General features: G+C 48.0%; 1 protein-coding gene across 5 annotated transcripts in view; it reads left to right on the plus strand.

The window, feature by feature from the left end:
• The first annotated feature begins 21,226 nt into the window (after positions 1-21,226).
• The window catches only part of ZNF395 (zinc finger protein 395), a 41,444-nt gene continuing 35,017 nt past the window's right edge, over positions 21,227-27,653 (plus strand). For 3 of the 5 annotated variants that reach the window (XM_030937732.1, XM_030937729.1, XM_030937728.1), the window contains exon 1: positions 21,410-21,705. The gene's annotated coding sequence lies outside the window, so the exon portion shown is untranslated. Of the gene's footprint in view, positions 21,302-21,409; positions 21,706-27,653 lie in introns of those variants that run through there. The other 2 variants (XM_010370913.2, XM_030937731.1) reach the window with 2 other exon arrangements.

Raw genomic sequence — 27,653 nt, forward strand, 5'->3', positions numbered from 1 at the left:
TGGTAGACCAGAGTCCAGGATGATTTTATCCAGATACAGAAACTAAGTCTCAGCAAGTAACTTGATAGAGGTCATCTACCTTCAGCAGATTCATGTTTCATGAGGCCCAAGGCTTATGCAATCGTTGGAGCCCTCTTTCAGGACGATAATGCAAAATTTGGGACTTGAAAATTGGGCAGCAGGCTTGCAAGGGGCCTGTGTAAAGTGAGGGGGCCTTGAAGCTTCAGGTCCATCAGAGTCATGAGCCTCTGCTACCAGCTAGTAAGTAGTGGAAATGGAAATTCAAACCCAGCTTTGTCTGACTTCAAGGAACCTGGCATTGAGACCCCAATTCCTGTGTCTTCTCATGGGATGGTTTCGGGAAGCGATTGAAGAGGGCTTTGGTGTCAAAGCTCAGTTTGTTTGAATTCTGGCTCCACCACTTCCTAGCTGTGTGTGCTGGGAAAGTTACCGACCCTTTCTGGGGGTTACCCTTTCTGGGGGTCCACAAGATTGTCAGGATTAAATGAGATAATACTGCAGGTGAAATTGTCTACAGACACACCAACCATGTTAATCTCCCTCCCCTTCCTCTGCTCCCAACAAGTATCATGTGTATATGGAGGCAAAATAAATATAGACAAGCTAGCTGGTAGAGTTTCCTTTGTGTGGGGGTAAATTCAGTAAATGCATATATATGGCAAGCAACTGTCTGCAAAAGATGCAAATCAGATCACATTGGCAGACCTTTGCCTGGTGTCTTGTCTTGGTTCAGTGCCTAGCCATGTCTATATACAGGGGTTCCTCATTGCCCATAGATGAAGGTAGAAACTCCTTATCCTGGCATTTGAAATTTCCCACAATCTGGCCTCAACCTAATCCTCCAAAATTTTGTCTTACTATGGTCCAGTGCAAACCCCTCTTGTTTTCCCATTGACCCTTACCCATTCACCATGGCCTCAGCAGAAAGCTACCTCCACTCCCTGGACTTGTTTCCTGAATCCCAAATTCTACCCATCCTTCAGGGTGAGTTCAAGTTCTCTTTTGCAGTGAGCATTTTCTGCCCAATCCCAGCCCCTGGGGAATCCAGTCCTCTCAACTTGAGCCACACCTACCATATACACCATGCATTCGAATCTTAACCACACACTGCCTCATTTAGTTCTGCAAGTTTTAGGGAGTTTGTTTTTCCTTCCAATTGCATTGTAAGTACAGAGCGGTGTCAAGGAAATAACATCAGGTTGAAAGCAGAGACTTGGCCTCTGTTTCTAACTTGTCGTATAACCCCAGGCAAATATCTTTCCTTGATTCCTTTAACTCTGAAGTGAAAGAGTTGGATAAGGGAATTCTAAAATTCGTTAAAATTAGGAACTTCTTCACAGGGTGATACATATAAAAGCTCAGCCTGAGCAACACAGAGAGACCCTGTCTCTACAAAAAAAAATTTTTTTTAATTAGCTGGATGTAGTGGCTTATGCCTATAGTCCTAGCTACTCAGGAGGCTGAGGTGGGAGGATTGCTTGAGCCCAGGAGGTTGAGGCTGCAGTGAGCTATAATTGCACCACTGCACTCCAGCCTGGTTGGCAGAGCAAGAACCTGTCTCAAAAACCAATAACTCAATAAAATAAAATCTTATTGAACAAATATTCAAACATTTGTTGATCACGTACACCCCAAGCACTGAGCTAGGTGCTAAAGGATGAATAACGGTAAACAAAACACGGTGTCTGCTCTCAGGAGACATATAGTGCAAGGGAAGACTAGACACACATACTCACTTGTGGATCAGGAGCTCAGAGACCAGGAGATGACAGAGCACCCATCCACATTGTATCTCGGAGTTACTTTGTCTCCTCATTCCACTGCCTGGACCCATGACTTCCTTCTCTGAACCCCATATTTCCCCATTCCAGCACCACATCATGCACACCTGTGTCAAGAGAGCTACTCTGCCCTCCAACCCTCCATTCACTCTGCTGCTAATCTTGAAGTCAGTCCTAAAGCTCAGGTGAGGGAGGGATCAGGAAGAGTGGTAGGGACACTAAGAACATAGCACAGAATGATTGCTTTGATGGCTTTTTTAGAGGCCACATGCCGCCTGCACACTTTACCTACATTTGCTCATTCAATCCCAACAACATATCTAAGCCGTAGTTACTATCACTATCTCAGGTTTACGAATGAGAAACCGGAGGCAGAGATAAGTCAAATGACTTGTCCGAAAGAACAAATAGGTGGAGGAATCCAGGTTTGGAATCCAGGTAGCCCGGCTCCATAGTTCACTCTCTCTCAATGCCTCCCTGAAATGACTGCTTCTCTTGCAGTGAAGGTTTAGTGAAGGTTCTCCAGCTTCCTTTTCCACCAGCTCTGATCTATTTCCTGGAGCTACCTTGAGACAGATAGAAGGTAATGGGCATTTTCCCTGTGAGGGAAGATCTGGAGAGTGTTAACTGGATGACAATAGCTGGATACTGCCAGTTTCTGGGTAGTCATCTTGATGCAAGGCAGGTGAACCCCAAAGAGGGGCTTAGCCCGTGAAGGTTCTTGGCTTTGCTCAGGAAAGAACTCAACAGTGAACTGGTAGTAGAGTAGAAGATAACAGCTTTACTGAGGTGGCAGTGTTACAACTCCAGCAGCGTTACAGCCCCTCAACCGCTCCTGCAGAGCAGGGCTATCCCATAGGCAGTGTGCAGAGAGTAGCAGCTCAGGCTGCAGATTTACACCTACCTACTTTAAATTACATGTAACAGATTAAGGGGTGGTTTATGCAGAAATGTCTAGGAGAAGGGTGGTAACTTTTGGGTTGTTGGGTCATTGCCACGGAAAGGGGCAGTCATTCTGGGGTGTTGCCATGGCAATGATACACTGACATGGTGGGCGTGTCTTTCCCACTTCACTGGTGGGAAAGCTGCTTCCTCTCTGTCCCTGTTTTAGTTAGTGCTCAGTTTGGTTCAGTGTCCAACCCAACCTCTGGAGTTGAGTCCTGCTTTCTACCTCCATTTGCCCCTGAATTACACAAAGAGATCAGGGTAGAAAGAAGCTCTTGGCAACAGGAGTTCTGAGTTCCAGTCTTAGTTCAGATCTAGAAAATTTTTCCACCTTTCCTTTCTTAAAATATCAGTTTTATTCAGGAATAATTTAGATAAAACACAATTTACCAACTTCAAGTGCACATTTCAATGATTGTTGACAACTGTATATAGCCCTGTGACCACCACAACAATCAAAATATAAAACAGTTCTATCATCCCCCAAATTTCCTCTTGCCCCTTTCTAGTCAATTCCCTCCTTCTGACCCTGTCCCTTGGTAACCTCTGATCTGCTCACTACCCTTAGTTTTGTCATTTCCGGAATTTCACAGAAATTGAATCATTACAGTATGTCTGGCTTTTTTCACACAGCTAATAGTTTATGTATTTTTACTTTAAATTTGAGAGACAGGGTCTCACTCTGTCACCAAGGTTGAAGTGCAGTGGTGAGATCACAGCTCCCTGCAGCTTTGACCTTCTGTGTTCAAGTGATCCTCCCACCTCAGCCTCTCCAGCTGGAACTACAGGACTGCACCACCATGCCTGGCTAATTTTTTTTATTTGTGAAGAGATGCGGGTTGGGCGGGACGGGTCTCACTATGTTGTCCAGGCTGGTCTCAAACTCCTGGCCTCAAGTGATCTTCTACCTTGGCCTCCCCAAGTGCTGGAATTACAATGGTGGGCCACTGTGCCGGGTCCACTAGAGCGAATACTTCTGAGGTTCCTCCCAGGTAGTGTCTGCACTAATAAAGAAATAAAAAAGTTTATTTCTTTTTATTGAGTAGCGTCCCATTTCATAGATATATTGCAATTTGTTTATTCACTCTCCTGTTCATGGATATTGTGATTACTTTCTGGTTGGCTGTGACACATGCAGAAGTCTTAGTGTGGGCATCTGTTTTAATTTCTCTTGGATAATACCTAGGAGTGGGACTGTTGTGTGGTGGATGTATGGTGCACACTGAAATCCTTCCAGCTTTCTGAACCTCAAGTTTCCCCACTCTTAGAGAAGACAGCAGGACGAGCACAGGGTTAGGTGAGCTCCATTCCAGGAACGGAGAGGCGTGGGAGGCCCTACAATGTAGGCCTGTGTGTGCAGGAGGCAAGAGGGCGGGGTGTTTATGCAGCAGGAGCCTGTCCGTTCAGGGGGCTTGAAATGTCGGATTCTGTGGACACAGGCAGGAAACTTAAGAGGCTCTGCTGAGCAGGGACCTGGGGAAGAGGTGGGAGCCCTGCAGCCGGCAGCGCCCGGAGGCTGTGCTTGCAGAAGGAGCAACCGCGGCAAAGTCGTCGGGGAGCCCATTGGGGCCCTCGCCGGGCGGAGAGGCCAGAGCCAGCTCCCAGCTGGACCCGAGGAGGGGCAGGGGCGGGGGCGGGAGAACTGGGCCCCAGGCAGGCTCCAGGGAGCTGGAGGAGGCTAAACCGGACCCTCGCCCCGCCCCTTCCCCTGCTTTCCCCTCCCCCCTCCGCTGCTTGCCTTTCCCCCCTCTCCTTTCCCCTGCCCTCCTTCTCTCCTCCTTCTCCCCCTCCTCCCTACTGGCTTTCCCTCCTTCCCCGCCCCTCCTCCCTCCCTCCTCCTTCCCCGCCTTCCTCCCTCCCTCCTCCTTCCCCGCTCCTCCCCCGCCCCTCCTCCCCCGCCCCTCCTCCTCCCCCGCCCCTCCTCCTCCCCCGCCCCTCCTCCTCCCCCGCCCCTCCTCCTCCCCCCGCCCCTCCTCCTCCCTCCCCCGCCCCTCCTCCCCGCCCCTCCACCTCCCTCCCTCCTCCCTCCTCCTCCTCTCCTCCCTCCTCCCTCCTCCTCCCCCGCCCCTCCTCCCTCCCTCCTCCCCTCTTCGCCGCCGCCGCGAAGGCCCCGCCCACAACACGAGTCACGTGCGCGGCACGCACCCTCCCTCGGCGCGGGCTCTGGCCGCGGAGTCCCGCGGGAGGAGGGTCGGTGTTGGCTGGGCACTCGGCACGGGCCCGTGCCGGGACCTCCCCGCGAGTAGGCGGACGCCGGGAAGGGCCAGACAGACGGCACGGGGCGGGGCCTGTCGCGAAGGGTGGGGCCTGTTGCCAGGGCTGGCGCAGGAAACGGGCCGAGGGGCGGGGCTGCCGACTGCCGGCTGGGGCGCTGTTTACTCCTGGCGGGGGAGCTTTAACCCGCGGGCGCGGGGCGGCCAGGAAAACGCGGCGCCGGAGCCGCGGCCCGGGAGCCGGAGGTGGGGCGGGAGCCGGAGGTGGGGCGGGAGCCGGAGGTGGGGCGGGAGCCGGAGGTGGGGCGGGAGCCGGAGGTGGGGCGGGAGGGAGGGGCTGGCTGAAGACACCCTGGACGGCTGGGCTTTTATTTTTCTTATTTTATTTAAAAGATGTCTAGCCTGCTTTCCTTGCCGCCCCCCTCGCCACACACACAGACACGCGTGCGTGCGCGCGCACTGTCACATACACCTCCGAGTGGGCACACACGCACATATACACGCGCGCACACACGACACATACGTACACACACGCGTGAACGCACAGGCGCACTCACACATGCACAAATACACGCGCACACGGATACGCGCGCGCGCACACACAAGCACATACACTCGAGTGCACTCACGTGCGCATACACGCGTGCACATGTACACACGCGTCACACACGTACACACGCGCACATAACTGCACCCATTCATATACCCGCGTGCACACACACGTACACACATGCGCACACACGCGCGCACACGCGGTAAGTGATTGCTGGAGGCTGCGTGCACGCAGCGCTCTGGGCCCGGAGCAGCGCGTCCGGGCATGGCCGCTTGGGAGGTGGAGATCTGACAAGTGTGGTCCCTGAGGGCGTCTCTGCCACTTCTCCTAATCCAGGAAATGACTCGGTGGCAGCATCGCCCTATGGTTTGTGTGCCTGCACGAGACTCCAGTCACGCACTGAGCTGATCTGAGTCTGTACTCTAGGCAGTCCGGCCTCCTATGCTTCGTGTTCTAATTTATGCAATCGATGCAAGAGTTTTCCGTAAACCGTGGAGCGCTCCAGGAGGGTATCTGCATGAACACTGAGGACAGCAGGCTGTTGTAGTGCCTTCTTCCACGAAGTCAGTTTTCCACTGTCTGAGAAATCCAGAGTAGAGAGGCGCTGTGACACGTAATTTGGTAATGTCCTAACTACTACCCAGGTAACTATTTTGCACCTGAGGAACGGAGGCTGAGAAAGGCAAAGCGGGTTTGTCCGAGGTCGCACAGCTAGTGAAAGTGCACATGTCCTTTGACTCTCAAAGGTGTTCCTTACCCCTCGTATAATGGACATATATGATTTTCTCCGTACCGCGTCCCTTCCTATGGGACCCCACTCCTCTATTCCCTGTGGTTTTATTTGGGCTGACCACCTTAGGATTCCATCTCTCTGGCAACAGCGGTCTAAAGGGTGAGCATTTTCTCTGAACAGAATCAATTACAGTCTTTGCCTGGAACTAATATATGAATGTGCGAGAGAAAAATTTGTTTTCTGCTGGTGTTGCTAAATTAGGATGTCATAACTGGGAGCTGCCAGCAGCCATGTTCCCAAGTGCGCAAGGGAAGCTCATTTTTGAGGGCTGGAGGCTCTTTTGAAGTAGGAAATAATGGAACTGATATGAAGGAGCAAACCAGAAATGAGATACTTAGAGAACAGACCCCACCAACTTTGTTTAAACCCGGGGGTCTCGCTGTGCCTGGGGCTAGTTATACTCCTGAGTTTCCCAGTTAAGGAAGCTAACAAGTTCATTTTTTTTGCTTAAGCTAGCATGAATTGAGTTCCTGTCACTTGTCTCCAAAAAGAGGCCTGACTAATAAGTTTGGCACAGTGGTATTTATTTATCCCTCAAAGAATAATGGAAATTGGGTCCTGGCCACAGCTATCACTTCTTAAGTGTTCCACTTCCTAGAATGAGTCATAGCAAGTGCGAGTCCCGTGAAAATCTAATTCTTCCTCAGTATTATCGCTTTTCTACACAGAAAACAATTCAACAGGTCCGAGTTAGAGATTGGACAGATAACACTTGACCTTGGAATAGGGTGATGGTCTGGATCGTGCAGAGGCTAAGACTGAGATTGTCGAGGGGTGATTACTAGAAGGTTTTTAGCAACATGGGGAAAGACAAGGAGAGAGAGAAAGAAAATAAAGGAATAAAGGGGGAGGGAAGGAAGGAAGGAAGGAAAGGAAGAAAGAAAGACTGATAGAATAATAACTATTCTCGCCAGGCATGGTGGCTCACACCTGTAATCCGGCACTTTGGGAGGCCGAGAAGGGCAAATCACTTGAGGTCAGAAGTTTGAGACCAGCCTGGCCAACATGGTGAAACCCCATCTGTACTAGAAATACAAAAATTAGCCATGCGGGGTGGTGGGTGCCTGTAGTCCCAGCTACTCGGGAGGCTGAGGCAGGAGAATGGCTTGGACCCGGAAGGCCAAGGTTGCAGTGAGCCGAGATCATGCCACAGCACTCCAGCCTAGGCAATATAGCAAGACTCCCTCTCAAATAATGATGATGATGATGATGATAATAATAATAATAATAATAATAACCTATCAGTTGGTTAAAGCTGAAGGATGGAAAAGGTGAGAGGGTCAGTTTTTTTTTGTTTTGTTTTGTTTTTTTTGAGGCGGAGTCTCGCTTTGTCGCCCTGACTGGAGTGCAGTGGCCGGATCTCAGCTCACTGCAAGCTCCGCCTCCCGGGTTTACGCCATTCTCCTGCCTCAGCCTCCCGAGGAGCTGGGACTACAGGTGCCTGCCACCTCGCCCGGCTAGTTTTTGTATTTTTTTTTTAGTAGAGACGGGGTTTCACCGTGTTAGCCAGGATGGTCTTGATCTCTTGACCTCGTGATCCGCCCGTCTCGGCCTCCCAAAGTGCTGGGATTACAGGCTTGAGCCACCGCGCCCGGCCAAGAGGGTCAGTTTTAAAGAAGCAATTAGAGGACAGATCATGAATTGCAAGGAGCGGGGGCATTTGGAGTCACAGAATCTTAGAGACAGAGTCCCTGACAAATCATTCTCCTTCCTCCTGAACAATTCCAGTGATGGACAGCTGGGTAGGTCACCAAGCAAAAGGTGGTCAGTGGTCCATGGAGAGCAGGGAGAGATGGTCTTTTCATATCCTTTGCCAGTCATGGCCATTCTAGGGGTCTGGGGATAAAATTATAGAGGTCCTATATGTATTCTTGGGAACACATCAGGTAAACTGAGACTGGTCTGATATTGTCACCATGAAAAGAAAAAAATTAGATATTTTCCCACGACAGACAGGGGACAGATTCCTTGCTGGCTGTGTCAGCTGCTAGGCCTTTGACAAAGTTGGGAAGTCAGGAGCAGGCTGTATTTCTCTACTTGATGAAGAAAAGAAAGGAAAGGAGTAGTTAGGAAATGAGGAGAACAAGGTTGAGGACAGGAGAAGAGAGAAGGAGGAGGAGAGAGAAACAGCAGCTATGGGCAGTAGGATTTTGGGGGGAGAAATTTATAAAGAGGATTTTTGAAAGCTTCTTGTGTGTTGTGCAATTAAATTCCTCCTTGGCTTCCTCCTATAAGAATGTCAACAAAGACATATTATTTTAAAGGCTTTTTTCGATTGGATTTGTTTCTTCTCCTGGCTGTGTCATCCAGACGTCACAAATCTGTCCTCAGTATTTCACAACCTTTCCAGCTAACCAAAGGTGCTATAGCATCTTATCTCCTGTGCCTTTCCCCAGTATATACAGGACAATGAATACTTCCATTTATCAAATGGTGGGTTAGCACGTTGGGAATGGAGTGGGTGGATGCTAAAACACATGATAGGAATAATTTTCCGGTCATTTGGCTGTTAGTATTCATTCGAAGGAGCCTGGCAACTCATTGACTAGTGAATTTCAAAGTGTCTCTTTTGAGGTGATTAGTTTGGATCAAGAGATAAGCCACAAAGAAAGAAGGGAAATATCAGAGGAACAACAACCTAGAATGGTCTAGAAGTGGATTGAGATCTAGTTTCTATATGGGACAGATCTTCACTCCTACCTTGGGTGCTGAATTACCAAACACCCAGACGCTAGTCATTTCTCGTGCCTTCAGGAATCACTGACAGTTTGTCAGCGGTGATTTGAGAAGCAATCAATTGCAGTATAAGAGGGAGAAGGCTGGGATTTGTAAATCAACAGCTTATAAGTGAGAAGATTGTGAGATGGGCCATCTCTAAGACAAGCATTGGAAAATCAGAGTGCTCCCAGGTGGATAATATAAAAGGGTAATTGAACAGGATTTTAATAATTCACAAGACTTCTGCTCCAATGTATTATAAGGATTACTGGGGCAAGATGTGGCCTAACATCAGATGAATTGCAGGTTAGAAGAATCGTTAACTATATATCTTATCAAGGTAAGACTCTGGGTTTTATGGGTAAATATTGTATTGATTCTCTCCAAAAAAACTAAAGATAAGTCTCATTCTTGGCTGGGTGCGGTGGCTTATGCCTATAATCCCAGCACTTTGGGAGGCCAAGGCAGGTGGATCACTTGAGGTCAGGAGTTTGAGACCAGCCTGGCCAACATGGTGAAACCCTGTCTATACTAAAAAAAAACAAAAAAAAATTAGCTGGGCATGGAGGCATATGCCTGTAATCCCAGCTACTCAAGAGGCTAAGACAGGAGAATCGCTCGAACCTGGGAAGCAGTGGTTGCAGTTAGCTGAGATTGTGCCATTGCATCCAGCCTGGAAGACAAAGAGAGATTTCATCTCAAAAAAAAATAAAAATAAAAATAAAAGTGTCATTCTTCCTCACCTAAATGAATTTAGGTAGGCCTATGAAACGAGGAGAAACTTTTTGCCAGTAAATAAATGATTTAAACTTGGTGTCTTAGTCTGTTTTATGTTGTTGTGAAGGAATACCACAGACTGGGTGATTTATAATGAACAGAAATTTATTTCCTCACAGTTCTGGAGGTTGGGAAGTCCAAAATCAAGGTATAGGCATCTGGCAAGGACCTTCTTACTATGTCACAATATGGTGGAAGGGCAAAGAGAGGGCAAGAGAGAAAGAGAGGCCAAACTCATCCTTTTATAAGGAACCCACTGTCATAATAAGGGCATTAATCCATTCAGGAGGATGGTACACTATGACCCAAATATCTTCCTTTAGCCCCCACCTCCCTACACTGCTGTACTGGTGATCAAGTGAACTTTGGGAGACACATTCAAAACATAGCACTTAGAAAGATTAAACTTGAAGGAGAATCTAGGTGTCAGACCTTGCTATCTATACTGAAATTCAAGAGGGAATTTATTTCTTTTTTTTTTCTTTTTGAGATGGAGTCTTGCCCTGTTGCTCAGGTTGGAGTGCGGTGACATGATCTCGGCTCACTGAAACCTCAACCTCCCAGGTTCAAGCGATTCTCCTGTCTCAGCCTCCCGAGTAACTGGGGTTATACGTCCCTGTCACCACACCTGGCTAATTTTTGTATTTTTTGATAGAGATGGGGTTTCACCATGTTGGCCAGGCTGGTCTCGAACTCCTGACCTCAAGTGTTCTGCCCACCTTGGCCTCCAAAAGTGCTAGGATTATAGGCGTGAGCCACCTCGTCTGGCTCAAGAGGGAATTTCATGCTGTGTGTTAACTCACTTGTGCTCTCAGTGTCTTACAGACCAGTCTTGTGAAGTTGGTTATCCCACTGGGGAGTGATGGAGGCTCATCTCTGATGGATGTAAGAAACTGTGCTGACTGTGAATACAATAAGATATCTGGTACAAACAGCATCCGCTATTCAATTCTGAAGGGCCAGAAGTGGTCATAAAATGATTGACACCATTTAAAATGCTTTTAGAAACAGCCTTTTATATTTGGGGTTTTATCTGATTGGCAAATGGGGTTATGGACTTTTGTTTTTTAATCTTTTCATTTTGCTTGTCAAGATGTTGTTCAGTTGATCAACCCCACATCCTGGGCAATTGTTAGTTAGCACATTGCTCTTGTGGCCCTGTGGAAATAATATAATAATTATATATAATATTATATAATAATAATAATAATAATAATAGTTTCCCAGTGCTTCATGGCTTTGCCATTCCACAGTATGCAAGATCACCCTGTGCGCTTTGTCAAGATCTGTGATATTTCTGCAAGATCATTGTCTCAAGATCTGGGCCATTTTTGACCATCTGGGCAGGCTGGGTTGCAGAAGGCACATCTGCCTTGGGCAGCAGTTTGCTGCTACAGAAGGATAGGGAAGAAGACTGGAATGCTCATGTGGGGCTGGCGACCAGAATGGAATACATTTGAGAGATGATGACGTTTAACAGCTGAACCAAAATGAAACTCCGGTAAGTTCACTAAAGAAAAGGCCACCAGCCCCCTTCTGTGGAGGGCTAGGGGTGATACTGGCAAGGGACGGAAGTGGTCCTTAAGAGCAAAGTCATAACAGTAAACACACTGCAGAAAAATAACCTCTGTGTGTGTGTATGACAGGGTCTCACTCTGTCATCTAGGCTGGAGTGCAGTGGCATGATCATGGTTCACTGCAGCTTCGACCTCCTGGGCTCAAGTGATCCTCCCACCTCAGTTTCCCACCTCAGCCTCCCAAGTAGCTGGGACCACAGGCATACATGACCATGTCCAGCTAATTTTTTTTTTTTTTTTTTTTTTGAGACAGGGTCTCACTCTGTTTCCCAGGCTGGAGTGTGGTGGTGCAATCATGGCTCACTGCAGCATCAACCTCCCAGGCCCAAGCAATCCTCCTACCTCAGCCTCCCGAGTAGCTGGGACCACAGGCCTGTGCCACCACAGCCAGCTAGGCTTTATTTTTTATTTTGTAGAGACAGGGTCCCCTTATGTTACCCAGGCTGATCCCAAACTCTTGGGCTCAAGTGATCCTCCCACCTTGGCCTCCCAAAGTGCTGGGACTACAGACCTGAGCCACTGCACCTGACCTAGTAAAATAACTATTACATGTTGATTGAGACCAAAGAGGAGTGTCAGGGGTGAGTATTCCCAATGTGCACCTTCCTGCCAATTCTTCTCTTCTTTTTTTTTTTTCTTCTTTTCTTTTCTTTTCTTTTCTCTTTTCTTTTCTTTTCTTTTCTTTTCTTTTCTTTTCTTTTCTTTTCTTTTTTCTTTCTTTCTTTCTTTCCTTTCTTTCTTTCTTTCTTTCTTTCTTTCTTTCTTTCTTTCTTTCTTTCTTTCTTTCTTTCTTTCTTTCTTTCTTTCTTTCTTTCTTTCTTCTTCTTCTTCCTTCCTTCCTTCCTTCCTTCCTTCCTTCCTTCCTTCTTTCTTTCTTTCTTCCTTCCTTCCTTCCTTCCTTCCTTCCTTCCTTCCTTCCTTCCTTCCTTCCTTCCTTCCTCTTCCTTCTTTCCTTCTTTCTTTCTTTCTTTCTTTTCTTTCTTTTTTTTTTTTTTTTTTTTTTTTTCAGTCTCACTCTGTTGCCCAGGCTGGAGTGCAGTGGTACAATCTTGGCTCACTGCAACCTCTGCCTCATGGATTCAAGTGATTCTCCTGCCTCAGCCTCCTAAGTAGCTGGGATTACAGATGTGTGCCACCATTCCCAGATAATTTTTGTGTTTTTAGTAGAGACAGGGTTTCACCATGTTGGCCAGGCTGGTCTCCAACTCCTCATCTCAAGTGATCTGCCCGCCTGGCCTCCGAAAGTGCTGGGATTACAGGTGTAAGCCACTACGCCCGGCCCAATTCTTTGCTTCTTATTGGCTATTTTACTTCTGCTCTATCTCTCATCGTCCTCTTTTGGGAGCTCCCAGTCAGTTTCTCTGGTACTATTTGTTATCCAAGGGGCCAGATAACTTCAGGCTTCTCCTTGGAGTCATCTCGTAAGTCTAAGGTTCTCGGTGCTCTGCCATATTGTTTAATACTATTATTGTTGTTGTTATTATTACTATTTTTTTTTTCGAGATGGAATTTTACTCTTGTTGCCCAGGCTGGAGTGCAATGGTACTATCTTGGCTCACTGCAACCTTCACCTTCCGGGTTCAAGCGATTCTCCTGCCTCAGCCTCCCGCGTAGCTGGGATTACCGGTGTCTGCTACCATGCCCAGCTAAGTTTTTATATTTTTAGTAGAGACGGGGTTTCACCATGTTGGCCAGGCAGGTCTCAAATTCCTGATCTCAGGTGATCCACCCGCCTCAGCCTCCCAAAGTGCTGGGATTACAGGTGTGAACCACCGTGCCCGGCCACTTAATGTTATTTATTTCTTTCATAGCTCTGTTATCTCCCTTATAAGTGGGAAAAACTGGCCACTGAATTTAGCCTCTGTTGAGAACATTCTATGAGAAGAGTATTCCTGCAGAGGCTGTAGTGTGGCACCCTAAGTGAGAGGGTCTCCCAGTGAGATTGGGGACTACTCAAATTCTATCTGTTGAGATGAATTGGTGTTTTCACCACGTAGTATGTTCCTGGACCCGGTCTGCTTCAGAGGGAGAGCTATGTCTAGATTTTTTGTTTTTTCTTTTTTCTTTTCTTCTTCTTCTTCTTCTTCTTTTTTTTTTTTTTTTTTTTTTGAGATGGAATCTCTCTCTATTGCCCAGGCTAGAGTACAGTGCCACAATCTCAGCTCACTGCAGTCTCTGCCTCCTGGGTTCAAGCCATTCTCTTGCCTCAGCCTCCTGAGTAGATGGGACTACAGGCATGCACCATCATGCCTGGCTAATTTTTATATTTTTGGTAGAGACGAGGTTTTGTCAGGTTGACCAGGATGGTCTCAAACTCCTGACCTCAAGTGATCTGCCCGCCTCAACCTCCCAAAGTGCTGCGATTACGGGCATGAGCCACCATGACTGGCCATGTCTAGATATTCTTTAACCTGTGTATAAATCTTTTCCTTGGGTTCCCACTCCTCCTGTCTTAGTTACGAGCTCCTCCCTGGGGGCACAAGGTAGGATGAAGCCTCAGCTGATTCACCCTCAAAATGGTTCTGTTCTGGATTTTATCATCATGGCCTGAGCAGTGAGATAAACATAATTTTAATCCCCACTTTTAATGCACTCACTAGAAAGCAGACAGGGTTGTTCCAGAATGGATTTCCTGTGTCATAGAAACCACAGAAGCATAAAAGGGAAAAACCAGATGTGTACACTGAGCCTGCCCAGGCTTACACATTCCTTCATACCAAGAGTCGTAGGGCCTTATGTTCCCTGTTCCCAAAGCCAGCTCATTTTCCCCCTTTTTGAATGTGGACATTTGCTCAAATTCACTGAGTTTCAGAGCTAGGAGGAAGGAGACACAGATCTGGGTGTTTATGTGTTGGGGTGTACCCGTGGCCATCTTTACACATATGGGGGCTTGGTGTGAAAATGTCATTGTGCAGATCAAAGCAAGAAACCTCAGGGATACCCTTAACCTTTGAACACCTATTTGCAACCTATCCATCCTTTCTCTTCAATGGAATGCAAAGCCCACTTCTTCCAGAAAAGCCTTACAGATTGAGCAGATCAGAGAGAAGATGCCATTGACCCCGGGGCACACTCGCCCCACCACTTTCTCTTAAAATTCCTGACTCTTGTGCTTCTGACAGTGAAAATACTTCCAGTGGGTGCTAGGCCTGTTTTTGTCCACTAAGATACATTGTAATTTCCTCAAAAGAAAAGCACAAAGTATGCCACAGATACAACATTAACAGTATTATTCTTTTCACTTGAAACTCACAGCCTGGTTTGAGATTGTGGTATGAAAGCTTTGTTTAGAACTGTGGATCACAAGCCAGGTGTGGTAGCTCAGACTGTAATCTCAGCACTTCGCAGGGGCAGAGGCAGGTGGATCACTTGAGGCCACGAGTTCGAGACCAGCCTGGCCAACAAGGCGAAAACCCATCTCTACTAAAAAATACAAAAATTAGCCAGGCACTTGGGGTGCGTGCCTGTAATCCCAGCTACTTGGGAGGCTGAGGCAGGAGAATTGCTTGAACTGGGGAGTAGAGGCTGCAGTGAGCTGAGATCATGTCACTGCACTCCAGTCTGCAGTGAGACTCTGCAGTTTAGACAGAGCGAGACTGTTTCATAAAAGAACTATGGATCACAGAGGTAATGTGGTCCCTAGTCTAAGTGAATGAGAAGCATAGCGGCGAAGAATTTAGTATCTGGCATCCTGATGGGCAACTTTTTGGAAGTCTAACCAGACCCTTGATTCATGATTATTTATTGAGTGTCTGGTATATGCCAGACACTATTCTAGAAGCTGCAGATATAGCAGTAAGTAAAAGCAAAGTCTCTACTCTTATTGAATTTGTAGTTGACTGAATGAGACAGACTATCAGGCAGTGATGAGTGCAAAGAAGAGAAAAAAGGCCAGGCAAAGGGGCAGCTCAGTGATGGTGTTATAGTTATGTAGCTTACAATGAGTGCATTGGAGCGGGGACCTGAATCAAATGATGGAACAAGTTCCATGGGTATCTGGAGGAAGATCATTCTAGCCCAAGGAACAGACTTGGAAAGGCTGAGTTAGGAGTGGAGCTGAGGAAGAGTAAGGGGGCCAGTGTGCCTGGAGCTTCAGGAGCCAGGGAAGAGCGGTGGGGTGGTAGGACTGGAGGACTGATTGGGACAAAGATCACGTAGGGTCTTGCAGTGAGTGAGATGGGAAGCTGTTGGAGTTTTGAGCAGAAAAGTGATATAATCTGACTTAGGGTATTTTTAAATTTTAAATTTTTAATTTTTTTTTTAGACACTCTCACTGTCACCCAGGCTGGAGTGCGGTGCACGATCTTGACTCACTGCAACTTCTGCCTCCCGGTTTCAAGCAATTCTCCTGCCTCAGCCTCCTGAGTAGCTGGGATTACAGGCGTGCACCACCATGCCCAGCTAGTTTTTGTATTTTTAGTAGAAGTGGGGTTTCACCTTGTTGGCCAGGCTGGTCTTGAACTCCTGGCCTCAAGTGATTCGCCCGCCTCGGCCTCCCAAAATACTAGGATTACTGGCGTAAGTCACTGTGCCCAGCCTGACTTAGGTTTCAAAAGAATCTTTGTGGCTGCTGGGATGTTGAATAGACTGTAGGAAGGCAATAGAGAAAGCAGGGAGACCAGGGAGAGCCCGCTGTGGAAGGCTAGAGAGATGATGGCTGGACCAGGGAAGTTGTGCTGGAAATGCTGGAACATTAATTAATTCTGGATGTATTTCACTAGAACCAATAGGATTTTCTGATGGATTAGATATGGAGTATAAGAAAATAAAAAAATAATAAAAAAAAGGAGTTAAGGATGATTCCAAGTTTTTGTTTGTTTCCTGAGCAACTAGAAGAAGGGAACTGCAATTTACCGATATGGGAAGGAGCAGATTTTAAAGGGAAATCAGAAGTCTGGTTTTGGACATGGTACATTTGAGATCTGATTAGACATCCAAGTGGAGATGCCAAGTAGGTAACTGGTGTTAAGAGTCTGGAGCTCAGGAAACCAAGTTAGGTATAAATCAAGCCTCTGGTGGAGCCTGAAGCCTCAGTTCATTCTGCTGGCCTCATCTGCTCTAAATATATGGGCAAGAGGTCTTCAGTATCCCAGGAATCTACTGAGCATCTGAGGCATGCTTTGAACCAGGGATCACCTGCACCATGGAATAACTCTCATCTGTCCTGCATATGCAACCGGCGATTCCTTTTTAACAAATGCTTATTCAGTACCTACTACAGGCCAGGTGTGGTGGCTCATGACTGTAATCCCAACACTTTGGGAGGCCAAGGTGGGAGGAACACTTGAGCCCAGGAGTTCGAGACCTGGGCAACATAGTGATACTGTCTCTACAAAAATTTTTCTAAAACATTAGCTGGGTGTGCTGGCATGTGCCTGTAGTCCCAGCTACCCAGAAGCTGAGGTGGGAGGATTGGTTGAGCCCAGAATTTGGAGGCTGCAGTGAGCTATGATGGTGCCCACTGCACTCCAGGACTGGTGACAGAGTGAAACCCTGTTTCACACTCAAAGAAAAGTGCCTACTACATGCCAGCCACTGTACTAGGTGTTGGGTATACAATGGAAAACAGGACATAATCTCTGTACTCACAAAATATTTAGTCTTTTGAGGCATTAGGACAAGAAAATGGAGATTTCAGTGCAATGAGTCACAGTGCTTTGGACACATGGGAGGGGCACCTAGTTTCAGTCTTGGAGGCCCATGAAAGCATTTCAGAGAAAATGCTATCTAGGTTGACCCCTGAAAGATGAGCAGAGATAGCCAAGTAAGGAAGTCAGAGGGTAGGGTAGAGAGTGTTCTAGGCAGAGAGAACAGCATGTAACAAGCAGAAAAAGTCTGTTCAGGCAAAGAACAGAAGATCAGTTGGGCGTCTGGAGTGCCATGTGAGGCGTAGAGGCAGAGGGGCAGGTAGAGGCTAGAGATGTCACTGGAAGGCACACCATGAAGGACCTTAATGCACAACGTTGAGACTTTATTATCAAAGCCATTGAAAGATTTTGAGGAGTTTTAAGCAGAGGCAAGAGGCTGAGGAAATAGAGTGGACTGGAAGGAGGCAAGCCTGGAAGCAGTTACATCCTGGAGTTGGGAGTGTGGCAATCTCAGACTCTTACTGCTCTAAAATAGCACCTATAAATGAGTCCTTAGCATATGAAGCAGGGAAGGGAGGTCGGGCCTGGGTCTGCTGTGCTTAATCTCAGCTAATGGAAGATACTCTCCAAAGAGCTAATTACTTAATGGAAATAAGGCAGAAGATAACTACATTCTTTTTATTTATTTGTTTTTTTTAAGAGACAGGGTCAGCTGGATGTGGTGGCTCATGCCTGTAATCCCAGCACTTTGAGAGGCTGAGGTGGGTGGATCACCTGAAGTCAGGAGTTCGAGACCAGCCTGGCCAACATGGTGAAACCCTGTCTCTACTAAAAATACAAAAATAAACCAGGCATGGTGGCACGTGCCTGTAATCCCAGCTACTCAGGAGGCTGAGGCAGGAGAATCGCTTGAATCCGGGAGGCAGAGGTTGCAGTGAGCTGAGACTGTATCATTGCACTCCAGCCTGGGTAACAAGAACAAGAATCCGTCTAAAAAAAAAAAAAAGAGAGAGAGAGAAAGAGAGACAGGGTCTCATTCTGTCACCCAGGCTGGAGTACAGTGGTTTTAGTCATAGCCCACTGCAGCCTTCAACTCCTGGGCTCAAGTGATTCTTCCACCTCAGCCTCCAGGTAGCTGGGACTAGAGGCATGTGCCACCATGCCTAGCTAATTTGTAAATTTTTTTTTTTTTTTGGTAGAGACAGGGTCTCCCTATGTTTCCCAGGCTGGTCTTGAACTCCTGGCCTCAAGTGATCCTACTGCCTCAACCTCCTACAGTGCTGGGATTATGGGCATGAGCCAATATACCCAGCCGGCCTACATTTTAACAGGGGGGCCAGGGTGTGGGAGAAAGCAGGGTGAAGGGCAGTTCTGAGATAGGACAGCCATCCAGGAAGGGCAAGCCTTAGTCATTTATAGGGGAAGGGAGAAGAAGATGGGATGAGACTGGAAACCAAAAAGTGATTGTCTTTGTAAGTACGTCTTGTTTTGTGTGATGTGAGTTTTGTGCAGTGTGTATTTAGGTGAGGGCCCGGATTCTGTGTGAAGGTGCTGAGAGCTGGGTGTGTGTGTTGGGAATGGACTGTTTGTATTGGGATGATTTCTCTGCATCTGTGTTAATGTGCAAAACTCTGGAATGCATACTGTGCAAGTACCTACCTGCAGTAAAGAGATATGCATCCAATTTATTCAGAGAGAGCATATGTCCTTTGAAGGCCTGTGTTTGCAAGACACAGTCTTAACCATAACAAGTTCTCAAACAGAACAATTCTGTTGAAATGTAGAGACTATTTTGGCTCACTTTGCATGTAACACGCACTCATGTATTTGTCAAATGAATGAGTGTTTTTGGTTTTATTAAAGTACAATCATTTAAAGAAATATATGAGTTTGGTTAAAAGTTTAAACTAGATGTTTTAGGAAGAATAAATTGGCTGGGCATAGTGGCTTATGTCTATAATCCCAGCACTTTAGGAGGCTGAGGCCAGAGGATTGCTTGAACCCAGGAGTTAGAAACCAGCCTGGGCAACATAGTCAGACTCTTGTCTCTCAAAAAATAAAAAAGTTAGTGGGACATGGTGGTCCATGCTTATAGTCCCACCTACTTAGGAGGCTGAGGTGGGAGGATCGTTTAAGCCCAGGCTGTAGTGATCTGTAATCCACCACTGCACACCAGCCTCAGTGACAGAGTGAGGCCCTGTCTCAAAAACAAAGAAACAAAAACTAAAGAATAAATTCACAACCAGGCACCGACATCCATTGATGAATCCTAGCACTTTAAATCCTGTTATGGAGTTTACATACCAGTCCGACCTCGTGTAAGAAACATTAACTATTTCATTTCACTCAATAAACATTTCCTGAACACCTTAGTCCCAAAGGCAAGCCCTGGGTTGTTGCTGCGGGACTCATTTCCCTTTCCTCTGAACCACTTTACTCCGGGTGTTGCAATTAGAGCTTAATTATATGTTATCTTGTATTGTTCCCTAATTGTTGCATGTGCCTTAATCGACTTCCTCGGAGGCTGTATAGTCCTTGGGGGCAGGGACTATATTATAAACCTCAGGATAGGTGAGGAATTTAGCAGAGACGTAAATATATAGAAGTAAGTAAACACCCACTGTTTGAAGAAAAATGGAAACAAGAATATAAAACTATTCATGAACTGTAGTAACATGTGACATACAAAAATACCTTAAAAATAAGAGAGGATACATTGTTAACTAACTAAACTATTCCTTTTTTTTTTTTTTTTTTGGAGAGAAGAGGTCTTGCTGTTGCCCAGGCTGGTCTCGAACTCCTGGCCTCCAATGAACCTCCCACATCGGCCTCCCAAAGTGATAGGATTACAGGCATGAGCCACCATGCATGGCCTAAATATTCCTTGAATAATTAAATACAAAATTTCAATCTGCATTTTCATATTAATGTAATTGCGGTGATCCCCTCAACGTTTTGTTCTTCTTCTTAGTGCAAACCAGAAATGTTTCCTTGAGGTGAGAGTTAAAGGGTAGAACCAGTCTTTGCTGAATTACAGGGTAGCAGGATTATTCTATAGCGGGACTTAATAACAATACCAGCATTTTTTTGGACTATACAATTCTTTGTTGTGGGGGCTGTCTTGTGCACAGTAGGATGTTTAGCAGCCTCCTTGGCCTAGATGCCAGTAGCACCCCTCTCCCAATTGTGACAATCAAAAACGTCTCCAGACATTACTGTCTCATCACCCCCAACTGAGAACCAGTGTCCTATAGGAATTTTGGTTCCAGTTAGATAATTTTCTTATTTCACAAATGGTGGGAGATGGAGGAAGGGAAAGAATACTTATTTGCTATGAGCTAGACACTCTTATCTATGTTATTCCATCTTGCAGATGAAGAAGCTGGGGTACAGAGAGTGGAAGAACCTGCTGGAGATCATAAAGTGAATTTAGCTCAGTCAGGACTGCAAGCCGGTTTGTCTGACTACAAAGACTTTAGCCCTTTTCCCGGACACTCCCACTGCCTCTTTGCCAGAAAAACAGCACACCTCAAACCCAAGGTGAAATGCAAATTCAAAAATTATGTCCAAAACATATTTTAAAACGTTTTTTGGGGAGAGGAATTACTGCCTTTGGAGTCATTAAATTTGCTTGAATATAAATATCCAACACCATAATATAGACACGGGGCCCCTCACCACCGTTGTGGCGCTGGTCTTATCTCTGAAAAACACAGAACGACACAATGAAACAACTTCAATTCTCCTTGTTACAAATTATCCAAAAGCCAGAGCCTAACGGTGCCAAAAGCAACCGGTCTTGTTTACGTAAGGCTTGAAGGCTAATAGTTAACTTTCTCCCATTTAATTCCAGCAACAGTAAATAACGCCTCACTTTACACCGACAGAGGAGTGAGATGTCATGAAATGGGGAAGAAAACATTGAGTCCAAAGGAAAATGGGAGGGCGCTTTCCAGCTTCCTCCCTCTGGCGCGGGCATGGGCGCTTGGGGCGGCCGGGGCTGCGCCGCCTGGGTCCGTCCGGCCCCAGCTGAGCTCCCGTCCACGGCGCCCCAGCTCTCTGGCTCCCTTCCCGCCCTGGGTCGAGCCCGGCCCCTCTCGGAGAAGCCTGTCCCAGAGTCAGGCCTGGAAAAACAACAGCGAGAGAAACTTTGGCTCGGTGCGAAAAGCCAAGCCTCAAGTTTGGCTCGGGGCTGCAGCTGCCGGTTCCGATCGGGGGGCGGGGCGGGGTGTGTGTGTGTGGGGGGGGTCACCACTCGGTCAGGTTCAAGTGCGCATGTGCGGGAGGAGTCGCTCGGGCACTTATTGAGCGCCGACTGTCTACGAGCGGCCGGGGGTGTGTAGCCCAGGCGCGCTGGGGGTGTGCTGGGCGGGTGCGGGGGTGCGGGGGGCGCGGGGGCGCCGAGGCGCTGGGGGCGGGCGGGGGTGTGTCCCAAGTGTAGCTGCTGGGCGCCGGCTGGCAGGCGGGCGTGCTGCTCCGCTCCCTTCCCGGGCGGGAATCCGGGCCGGGTTGTGGCCGCGGCCGCGTACGTGAGCGCAGTGTCCCGGGGAGGAGGGCAGGCCGGCCAGGTGGGCGCCAACCGAGCCTCGGCGGGCGGCCGGAGCGGAGCCGGGCCGCGGGCCGCGCCGGGAGGGCGGGCAGGGCCGCGGCCGCTGCAGCCCAGAGCTGAGCTAGCCGTCCGAGCCGAGCCGTCCGAGCCGGGGAAGCAGGGCGCGCGCTGTCGCTCGTGGCGGGCTGAGGTGAGCTACGCGGGGACCTAGCGGCGAGGCAGCCGGGGACGGGGACGGCCGCGAACTTCCCACGCCCCGCGCGCCCGCGGCTGTCGGGCCAGCGGCCTGGGGGGTCCGGGGGACTGGGAGGCCGGGGCCGCGGCGGGCGGGGCGCGGGGCGCTGCGGCAGGGCCGGGGTGGCGGGTGGGGGTGCCTGCCGCTCCCGCACGTCGCCTTGTTTACCTCTCCCGCCGCCGGCGTCCCCCCTCGGAGTCCCCTCCCGACTTCGGGCGGTCGGGACTTGCTCCTCGGAGGGACACGGACCGGCCCGTCTGCCCCTCCCCGGCCCTTTCCGGCGGGGCAGCCCGCCCGGCCCTCCCGCGCCCCGCGCGTTCCTGCCGGTTCCTGCCCACTCCAGCCGGCGCGCGAGGCCAGGCTGCGGGACAGGGGGACACACCCTCCGTCCGCCGGCGACCCGCGCCCCTCCCGCCCTGGCGGCCACCGCCCCCTCTGCCCGCGCGCTCTCTCCCGGTCTCGCCTCCCCCCGCGCCCCTGGCCCTCCCCGGCGGTGGCACCGTGGGCTCACGCGGGTGCCTGGGCTGGGGGGGCCTGCACAGGGAGTTTGCCTTGTGCAAACAATTTCCAAGGCAGCGTTTTCTTCCCTGCCTGGGAGTGCAGGGCTCAGCGCCTTCACTTTGGAACTGACTCAAGAGACCTAAAGAAGCCTACCTGGCCAGCGGGAAGGGGTGGCCGCCGCCTCCTGGTTTTGCGCAGCCCTGGCCAGTTCCCGGTGGCCTTGGAGGACTTCCACCGGGCAGGCGTTCCCATGATGCCAGGCTGCCAGGCGCGGGGGATTCCTGCAGGCTGGCGCTGCTTTCCTTAGAACCCCCTTTGTAGAAAGGTACACTTGGGGGTTTTGCTTCAAAGTGAGTGATCCACAGGTATCTAAGGCTTTCTTGACACCCTCCCTAGGCGTTGTGTAAACAGAAGCGCCTGGTCGCAAATACCTCGAAACACAAGGGAACATAGCCATTAAGTTCAACTCCACAGGTCCTTTTGGGGAGCTGCTGTGCTCTCAGCACGGTGCCAGGCCGTCTGGGAGGTGGGGGAGGCACCGAAGAGACCCCAGGCTTCAGGAAGCCTAGGACTAGGTGGAAGTGATTTAGGAATTTACGTTCAACTTAATGTGCAGTGGCTGCTTGAGTTAGAGAGAGAGCAGATCAGATAAAGGAAAGAGGAGATTGGGGAGGGGACTTGGAGTACTAAGTTTTGAAATAAATTATGCCTGTGGGGAGAAACTCACCCATAGGGCCCAAAGACAAGAAGAGAAGTAAGTAACAGGTGGGATAATTTGCAAAGCGGGGCAGAGGAGCAGAGGCTCATACCTGTCTCCGGGAGGGAGGAGACAGAAGGTGTAAGAGATGATTCCCTCCCTCCCGAGCTTCTACCCTCATAGAGGGGACAGAAGGATGTGAGCATGTGAAATCAGACGCCAGGAGAGGGAAGGGTGACTGTCAAAGTGCCAGGTGCAGAAATAGTTCTGTTGGAGTCAGAGAAGGGAGTTGTGGGCAGGGATCAGTCACCAGGACTGGAGGCTGATGCTCTTGAGATAGGCTGTGAGGTGGGAATGAACTTGGCTTTCCAGAGAGACAAGGAGATGTCCTTGGCCAGACCAGGGAATGTATCCCGAACAGTAGGAGATAGAGATGGAGAGGAACAATGGTTGAGATTGTGAAAGTCTTAGCCCTTTTGGTGATTGCATGCCACCCTGTGTGTCCTAAGGAGACATTCAAGGTTTTTGAGTGAGGGAATGGTGTAATGAACAACTGTAATGGAAGGGTTTTGGAAAGTCATGTTAGGGGGACACATCAGTGAGCAGGCTGTTGCAGTTGTAGGGTGGCCAGAGTTTGCACTGGATCATTGGAAGTGAAAAAGGTGGGTTTGAGAAACATTACTGTTGAAATAATCTGTTTACAGGGCAGGGTGAAGGGATGAGATGAATGGAAATTAATTCTTGGTGGAAACTGATTCTACGCCAGGGCCTTGGAGCTGCTGTAGTTAGTAACTTGAGAAATCGGAAATGTGTATTTTGGAGAGAAGGAATTGACTACTCAGGCTATGGAGAAGTTTCTTGTGGCTGCTGAGATATCCAGATGTTAGTGTCCTGCAAGCAGCTATGGCTCTGAGATGGGGGGAGCCCAAGGGGGACGGTATTGCAGAGGCTGCAGAAGCCAGGAGAGGAAAGGGGCTCAGAGGAGAAGTTGAGAGGCTGCTGGTAATATGGGGGCAGCGGAGGATGCCCCTGAGTGGTACTCAAGGCCTGAACCCAGGGGCTTGTTTCCCTCTGCTGCACTGCCATTCCCATGACATTGCTCGGTTCTGAACCTGAAGTTGGAAAAGAAACTGGGCACTTGGGCCCTGAGAAGGATGGGGCTGTTGATTTTTCTAATCGTGAGTGTGGATTGGAGGTTAGAAGGGAGTAGAATGGGATTTGCTAAAGACAGTCAATTGCTGGGCTTTGAAACATTTTGAACTTCTCTGGGGTGGAGGGTGGAGGGTGGAGGGTTGGGGGTAGGAGTGAGAGAGTAGGGGAGGAGGACATTAACCCCAAGAATATTGTGATTCCCAGGGCTGTTCCAACCAGAGCCTGGCACCCTGCAGGTAGAGGGGAGCTGGTGCCTTTTTTCCTGAGCTCTGTTCATGTTGCAAGGGTGACACAGGGTGATTTGCTGAACAAATTCCCCAAGCCTCGACTTGCAACATCTGAATTTGAATGATGATTGCAGAAAGTTGTGGAATGAGCTGAGAATGTAATTACTGTTACTTAGCCTCCTTGTTTCTCTAAGATGCAGGATCAGTGAACTAGTAGAAGAGGACTTGGGAGTCAGATATTTTTCTTTATAGAGTGTGTCTGACTGTCCAAAGAGTAATTGCATGAAGCAGTGGTCAAGCTAATTTACTCATTGTAAAGCAGTGTCTACTGTTTTGACTGTGACTTACATTAAGAAATAAAATTTACATGTGACTTGGTACATACAATCATGTATATAAAAATCTAATGTAAGTTCCTAAAATACCTACCTCCCTTTGCTTGGTGTCATCTCCTCTGACGTTTCTATTTTCTAGTCTATTTTTCATTTAAAAACCTATTGTCTCCCACTAAGTTGATCTAATCGTTCTCTAATGGATCATAACCCACAGTTTGAAAAATACAGAGAGTTTTCGCATTCAGTGAGTATTTATTAAGCTTTTTGAAGAGCTACTGTAGTACTGAAGGTGGAAGAAAGCATGAGGAAGGGTGGAAGATTTACAGTCTCTTTGGAAAGATGAGAGACACCTTGATTAAGGAGCAAGCCAAGATGATTAAATGCCAACATGAAGAATAACTATCTGTGGGGTTCAGAGGAGGGGGGCGTGTTCTGTGCTGGTGTGGCTTGGAAAAACGTCTGGGGACAAGGGAAGTCTAGGCTGAACTGTTTTTGGTGTCTCAGGGTGCTACAGATGTGGGGAGGTGTAGAGTGGGCAAAGCCTTGGAGTTAGGAATGTGTAAAGTCTAAGATTGTGTAAGAGAGAAGAATAGAGGGTTCTTGTTAGAGATTAGGGAGAAATCAAGTTGTTAAAGTGGGCTGGGGTCATATATAGGGCAAAGGTGGTAAACCGGTGGCCAGGGAGTGCTTTAAGCATACGGATGTGTTCTAGTTTGGACTACAAAAAGTTGTTTAAAAATTGGGAAAAAATCCAGAAAAATCTCTGAATTTGCAGCTCTTTTAAAGAGTCAAATCTGGTGTTCATCTCAAGCTGAGAAGGCTGTCCCCTATGGACAGGAGACAGGCTCATGTTCCCCGGGCTTCCTTTTGCCACAGTCCAGTCACTTTCCTTTCTCCACTTAGTACTGTAGGCGTTTTGCTCTGCGACCTCAGTTTTCAAGAGACTCGAATGCCGGGCCAGGAAATTCAGGATTGCTGTCATGGGCTCCGGGTGGCCATTGAGGATTCCGGGTAGGAGTGTGGCATTATGGAATCCGAGATATTTCTGTGCACCGGATTTGTTTTAGGCAAGTCAACAGCACTTTTTGAGGAGCTGCTGGCTGGGACTTTGAAATATTTTTATGATGATGGGAATGGAATTATAAAGGGCTTTGACCTGTGTTCTTCATAGGAAGGCAAGTTTCAAGTGACCCCAAGATTTCCCCAGCCTTCCCATTTTCCGCTTCTGACTGGCAGGGATCTCTGAGAGTGATGTTGAGGTCCTATCTTGGTGAGTTGTGAGTCACAGCCATCAAATGCCATATGATGTACAATTCTCAGGAGCTTGGTATCGATCCAAATGGCTCCCAGCAAACGAGGCTGATTTGGGGTCCAGCAGAAGTGAGTAGGTTCAGGACTCTGTGACCTAGAATAGTCTGATTTACCACCCAAGACTGAGAGCCTGCCCCAGATGAGCCACTGGTGAGAGAGACTCACCAATAGTCACCCTGCTGTTTACAGGTGGGACTAAATTCAATTATTTAAAAATACTGATCCAGCTGTAGTGGCTCATGCCTGTAATCCCAGCACTTTGGGAGGATGAGGCAGGAGGATTGCTTGGGCCCTGGAGTTGGAGGCCAGCCTGGGCAACATAGTTGAGACCCTGTCTCTACAAAAGAAAAAAATCTAGCTGGGGCTGGGCGCAGTGGCTCATGCCTGTAATCCCAGCACTTTGGGAGGCTGAGGCGGGCAGATCACGAGGTCAGGAGATCGAGACCATCCTGGCTAACAGGTTGAAACCCCGTCTCTACTAAAAATACAAAAAATTAGCCAGGCATGGTGGTGGGCGCCTGTAGTCCAAGCTACTCGGGAGGCTGAGGCAGGAGAATTGCGTGAACCCAGAAGGCCGAGGTTGCAGTGAGCCAAGATCGCACCACTGTACTCCACTCTGGGCGACAGAGCGAGACTCAATCAAAAACAAAAAAACAAAAAACAAAAACAAACTAGCAGAGTGTGCTGGTGCATGCCTGCCTGTATTCCCAGCTACTCAGGAGGCTGAGGCAGGAGGCTTGCTTGAGCCCTGCAGAAACTGGAGTCTGCATTGAGCTGAGATCATGTCATTGCACTCCAGCCTGGGCAACAGAGTGAGACCCTGTCTCAAAAAGTATACTGCTTTTTAAACATTAACAAAATGAAACTGAAGTGCATTTTGTTTAACAATGTGTGGCTATAGGATGCAAGGATAACCAGAAGCCAGCTGAATCATATCGAATTAAATCTATTTCCTGTCTTATGTGGTGATTTGTTTACTAGACCAGAGAATAGTGCAGCGACTATGGTACATTTTGGCTTCAGTAAAGTATTTAACAGTTTCTTGAGGTATGATGGTCCATATTAAATCATAAGTGGTAAGACGTGGGCTGGATGGTGTTATTAATTTAATTTGACAATCCTATGTGAAACTGTTAATTATTGGCACTGAGGCAGCCTGGAAGGAGATCTGAAAATGAGTACAGTAGGGTTCTATTCTTGGCCTTGATCTGTTCAACATTTTCCCAGTGTTGGCAGTGAAGATACAGAAGGCACGTTCATCAGATTTGTTAGTGGCGCAGAAGTGGGAGGGATTGCTGGTTTTGCAGACAAATCAAGGTTTAGAGTCGTCTAGAATTTAGGGGTACACATTAAAAAGAAAACAAACTCAGGGATGAATTTAAAGTCTTATTTAGGTTTAAAAATTTGAATTGTGGCATTCTGAGATGTTCATGTATCCTGATAAGATAAGATCACTTCTGGGGATGTAGCTGAGACCATATCCACAATGTTGATGATTTATGCACAGAGATTATTCAGATTTTTTTTTAAACTATAGTAAAAACTTGGGAATAACCTAAATATCCAATGGTGTGGGCTAGAGGTAATAAATAAGTGAATTCTGATGTCTTTAAAATAGAGTGTTATGAAATTATGAAAAATAATGTTTAGGAATAGCTTTAAAATAACAGGGAAAAATGT

This window comes from Rhinopithecus roxellana, chromosome 9 (genome assembly GCF_007565055.1).
Source record: "Rhinopithecus roxellana isolate Shanxi Qingling chromosome 9, ASM756505v1, whole genome shotgun sequence".
Lineage (NCBI taxonomy): Eukaryota > Metazoa > Chordata > Mammalia > Primates > Cercopithecidae > Rhinopithecus > Rhinopithecus roxellana.